The sequence below is a fragment of the Stenella coeruleoalba genome (assembly GCF_951394435.1).
Source record: "Stenella coeruleoalba genome assembly, chromosome: 3".
NCBI classification, from domain to species: Eukaryota; Metazoa; Chordata; class Mammalia; order Artiodactyla; family Delphinidae; genus Stenella; species Stenella coeruleoalba.
Window position 1 is genome coordinate 19,786,528 of NC_137148.1, and position 6,000 is coordinate 19,792,527.

The following is a 6,000-nucleotide window of genomic DNA, read 5'->3' on the forward strand; positions in this document are numbered from 1 at the left end:
TTAAGAACCATGTAGCTTGATTTGGAAAATGAATTTTGAGTGTAAATTATATGTATTACTTCTATCCTGAGCCCTAGGGCCACTGTCTGACTTGCCAGCTCCTGGTCCCTCTCCATTCGTGATCACGGAAGGGATCAAGGATGCGCTTGTTGAGGATGGACTTTCTAATATTTTCTTGTTTATTTTGCATTATTGCAAAATAAATTTATAGGAAGATAAACTGTCTTATAAAAGCCTAGAGGCAATTTGAGATCCCAGATTCAGCTTCTATTGTAAAAAGATTCAACTTCAGGTAGCGCAATTTCATGTCTGTTTTTAATCCTGAACATTCTTGAAACCAGAAACAGCCGACTATTTAAACAACACACTCACCCTGACTCCAGCGCCCGTGGACCCACAGCCTCCGGCTCAGAGACCACCATGCTGCAGGCTCAGGAGGGCCCGGCTGCTGACAACGCTGGCCAGGTCCCGGCATCCCGGTCCTTTTCGCTCCAGGCACCTTCCGAAAGCACAACACTACTCCAACCCGGCCGCCGCCTGAGGTAGCAGCCCCTCCCCAGCGGCGAGCAGGAAACCGGAAGGAGTCTTGCGTGCGGGTGTGGGCCTTCCGGGTGACGCCCAGGCGGCCGGCGGCGAGGAGCTTGAGCGCGAGGCCTCACTAGGGCCGCACCCGGCTGCCTGGCAGCCCAGGAGAAGGAGGAAGGAGAAAGGAGGCTCACGGGTGTGGCAGCCCCTGCCCATGGTGGGGAGAGCTACTTGAGACTCCTGGTGGTGGCCGCGTGCAGCACCTGGTGGCTGCCGACTTCGCTGCTAGAGTGCACCTGCCGGTGGGCCCTGAAATCCAGGCCACCTTCCTGCTGCGGGACTGCCACGCGCTCTTCTTGTTCTTCCTGGTGGTGGTGCTGGGAGGCCGCTCGAAGCCACCAAAGTCCAGGTGCGCGAGCTCCAGCAGCTCGTCGAAGATGTTCTGGAAATTCTCCCCAGCAGGCAGGTACCGACAGCTCTTGGAACATTGGGGTGAGGAGGTCGCATCCTGTCTGAACTACCCTGAGTGGCTCTTGAACTTGAACTTTCCGAAGCGGGCCTTGTTGATTGGCAGGAAGTCTTCGGGGGACCGAAGGAGCTGCACGTTCCTCTCCCGGAAGTTCGCTGGATCAGGTAGGCCTGTGACCCTGGTGTCAGCCTGGGGGCTTTCGTTATGTATTTTCATATGCATCCGCATATGTGTATTACAGATATAGTTACTGCTGTAGGGTGTAGTACCAGTTGCATTTATACTAATGCAATGTATACATACATATTACTATAGATATATGTATGTTTATATTCATATAAAACGTTCATATTATATGCATATTGTATGTATATAGGACAGGCAGATGTATTATACATAGTAATGTGCATATGATAACATAATACATAATTTAGATACAATTTTGTGTTTATATGTGTTATGCATATGTATGTAATTATGTACAACCCAGGACACTGACTTCTTCCTTGAGCCAGGTAGAAACTTACTTTGTACTATACCATGGGATTTGGGGTCCATTGTTACTACAGGATAAGCTAACTCAAAATTTATTAATTGATAATATATTATTTATTATTTGACTCTATGCATCAGAGTAACTTTAAGCAAATCTCAAATTCTCTAAGCCTCCTTGTACCTGTTCTAAAATTGAAAAAAATAATGCTTGTCCTTCCTGTCTGTATGTGATGATGCATATGAAATTTTTCCTTTTATTTTTAATGCTATGAAAGTAATATTTGTTATAGAATAATATTGAGAAGAGTAAGAATGTGCAAAAAGTGAAGTTTTGCAAATGATCACTTACAGTTTAAGGAATTCCAAATTGCAGCCATATTTTTGCAGGAACATTTTCCTAAACTTCGTAATCTGAGTTTATAACATTTCTGTCATAAATTCTCTAAATCTGGGCAATTTGAAAACCAGTCACTTCATCTTTTAATTTGACAGACTTCTAAAAAGGAAAGAAAAAGGCAGTGTTGCAAAATAATTATATATACAAATATTCACATTTTTAAATAAAAGATAGAATTTAAATCTTTATTTCCAGGTATAAAAAACATATTTAAATATGAGTACATAAATTTGAGTGGGGTATCATTGTATAGAAATCTTCTAATGATCACAGTGTAGTTTTTTTACCAGATTTACTGTGCAAGGAATATTTATGTGCATATTATAATATTCAGAGTTGTTTCCAGTACTAATACCATAATACTGGCTATCGTGTTGTAATATTATTCTCTGTACATCTGACACTATTCCCCACCCAGGAGAAATTATTTTGATTCTGTGCAGAGAGATATTTTCCTAGCTTGATTTATTATTTACTCAGATATATTCTTTAGGCATTCTTTGTGCCATGTTGAAAACAACCAACAAAAAAGTCTTCATTTTTTTGTCCTCTGAATTCTAGACCTGCAATTCTAATGTATAGATCTCAAGTGATCAATAGTTTTCAGAATAAATCTTAAAATACATATGTATATATTATATACATGTATTATACATATGTATATATAATATTACAAGTTATATATACTAATTTTTATATTGTCAAAAATTCAGAAATAACAGAAGTAAAATCAAGGAATCACTGAAGTATAATTAGTAGTAAAAGTTTATTGTGCACACACCAAAAAATCAGCTTGACAACTGGGAACACTCAAACCAAAGCATGGAATGAGGCTCTGGGGTATATTATTATAAAGCAGTTTATATAGTAAGAAGACAGTGACTATTTACTCTTTACAGTGATTGGTTATAATATTAGAATTTTCTTAAATGACAGGGAATTGGTCAATGATTACCTCATATCAACTGTGGGAAACTGTTTTGCTTATGATTTCCAGAGGCATAAACAAGAAATGATCCAGGTCAAGATAGTCTTGCAAAATATGATAAATTAAGCTTTTTTTTTTTGGTATGACTAAACTGGTTTTGTCTGCTCAGGATATTTTGAAAGCTGGTCTTTGTTCTTGATTTAACACTATATATGTGTGTACATGTATATATATATATATATATATATATGATATCATATGGTGAGGAAGCTAAGAAGCAGGTTTAAGTAAAGGTCTTCCAACTTGTAGTGGTAGTTTTAAATAGCTTTATCTTACTGGGAACATAATAAAGAAAGAGCAGTGTAACAATTTTGGAACTTTTACTGTTCTCTAGTCAACCTTTCATTCTTACATAGGGAGACCTTGTGTCCTACTGCTCAATTTCCCCACAGCTCCATGCTTCTGTACAGGGTTCTTGAAAACTATTAGTTTTATTCTAGACCTATAATGAAAGTGACTGAGAAACATTTTCTGAGAGAAAGTTCTTTATTTTAAAGAATAGCAATTATATTTTTGAGTCTATGTATCTCAAGACCCATGCAATAAATGACATAAAATTTAAAGTCTTCACAAAGAGCAAATGGAATGATTGTCATTTTCTTCTGCAAGAAACTTTAAATTTTTTTCTATCAAAGGAGAATTCAACAGACACGATGCTTCTTTATGCTTTAATCCTGATAAAATTACATAGAAAACTTAATGCTCAAGAAAAACATGTCATACTTTCCCCTAAAACTTATAAAATTCAGAACGTGTTAAAATTGGATCAGAAAATATTTGCTTAAATGTTGTCCAGGGTAAGTGTTTAGTAGGCAGGATATATGGGTTCCTAAAGGTAACAATTTTAAACCCATTTCAGTCTCCTTTCAACAGTTTCTTTCCTTAGCAAATTGACTCCTGACAGCTCTCTTTCAGAAGCTAGCTTTAATGAGGGCCCACTGAATCAGCTGTTTTTGGACTCCCAATTGAAGTAGAGTGTAATCAGGCTGTTTTGCATCTGTGAATATATTTGGCATTTTTCGGAGCCACAGTTCGTTGTTTGTCAAATAATCATTTCCTATAATAAGGGAGCAGGGTGTAAACATGCTTTTCAGTAATTTCTCTATCTTTGGACATCTGACTTTTTTCATAGAACATGAAATTCTGATGAGTTTTGTAACTTCACAGTGTGTTTCCAATTAGATATTTAATGGAAAAAAAATGAAGTTTAACAGTTATGTATTGTAAAGTATTTGTTAATCTTTCTGACATATTTTCTTATCTCCAACATTTTCACTAAGAGGTATTTCACTCTGTAAAAAACACCTTTTCCACCTTACCTACAAAAGTTAAGGGTTTCTTTAAGTGTTACTGTATGGATGCTGTTCATACATATAACTTAAATATTTCTTCATATCACTATTTTCAGAATTTGTCATGTTGTGTTAAGTTCTGTCTTATATACTCTTGATCACTTTCTCATAAGAAATATAGTAGAAACTATATCTCATTGTGACCTACACTGTCCTACATAATTTAATCTGTCACCCTCTCTGCAGCCTCATCCTGTTATTTTCACCTTTAACCCCTAGGCTTTTGTCACACAAGTCTTTGCAGGTGCTTTTTATTCTGCCTGAAATACCTTCATCTCTGAAACACGTCTTGCTTCCTTACTTCATTTAGGTTTAAACTGAAAGACCATCACCCTAGGGAAGATGTCCATCTTCCTGCTCTCTGCAAAGGTGTTTATTATACTTATCCTCTAGTTTGCTTTATTTTGAAGTACTCGTTATGGACTGAATTGTCTCCCCCCAAAATTCATATGTTGAAAGCCTAACCCCCAATACCTCAGCATATGACTGTATTTGGAGGGTCTTTAAAGAGGTAAAATGAGGCCATTAGGGTGGACCTAATCCATTATGACTGGTGTCCTTATAGTAAGTAGAGTTTAGGACATAAATCCAAACAGAGGAATGACCATGTGAAGACGTGGAGAAAAGACAGGCATATACATGCCAAGGAGAGAGGCCCCAGGAGAAACTGTTACATTGTTATGGAAGCCCTTGCAAACTAATATAGCACTTAATCATTATGTGATAGTTTTGGTATATAGTTATTTGGTTTTCATATTTCCCTCCACTAGTGCAAAAGCTTCCTGAAAACAGCATTTTAGTTCATCCCTGTATACTCAGCAATTAGGCAATATCTGGCAAAAATTGATGGCCAAAGAATATTTGTTGAATAACTACATAAATTGCTGAAGGTTTTGTGAGTTTGGTACCTGCTGTGATTTTTATTCATTCATTGGGAAGAATGATTTTATCAGGTTGTTTTTCATCCTGGAACTCATTCGTTAAGTGGCAAGAAATATTAAAAAAAAAAGTATGAGAACACCAAGAAATATTGGGAATACTGCATTCAAATGGGACCCGTGTAAATTCTACCTGTTTGAAGTGTATGTACAGCCATTGAGTCCAGTATTATATTAACTGTCTTAAAAAAAAGTATGGAGGGGTGTGTGTGTGTGTAAAAGACAAAGCTAGAAAGCACAAGCTTAGATGTTCAATGATGGTACCCGCGATATGAACCTATACTGCGGACATGGAAAGCCATGTAGCACACTGCTTCATTCTACAGCAACAATAAGGCAGTACATTCTCTTCCCTTCTTCAGTTGATAAATATTCAACTTAATGTCGTTTAGTATTGTCGTTTAGTATGTCATATATTAGTCTTTAGAGAAATTTATCTGAAATCTTATTCTAAAGATCAAAATGTATGCTATGCAGGGAAGAGATACTGCTTAAAAGCACTGAGATAAAATATGTAATTGTTATTAATATTAAAGATCATTCTTTTAAAATTCTGCATAGATTTCATAGAATATTTAGTATGTATGTTGTGTACTACAAGATATAAGTAAAGCTATGATTAGATGGATTCTCTGGCAATGTGATATGCTTTTATGTTTTCTTTTTAACTAGTCCTATAATACATTTTCTAAAGGAAGACAAACACCCCTTACCAACAGAATTTTATTATATTTCCAGAGCCATTTAATGATAGAATTCAATATGATTCATTTCACAAAATACTGATTGAACCCAACTCTGAGTTTCACAGCGGGCTTAATAATAAAGTTAGCAAA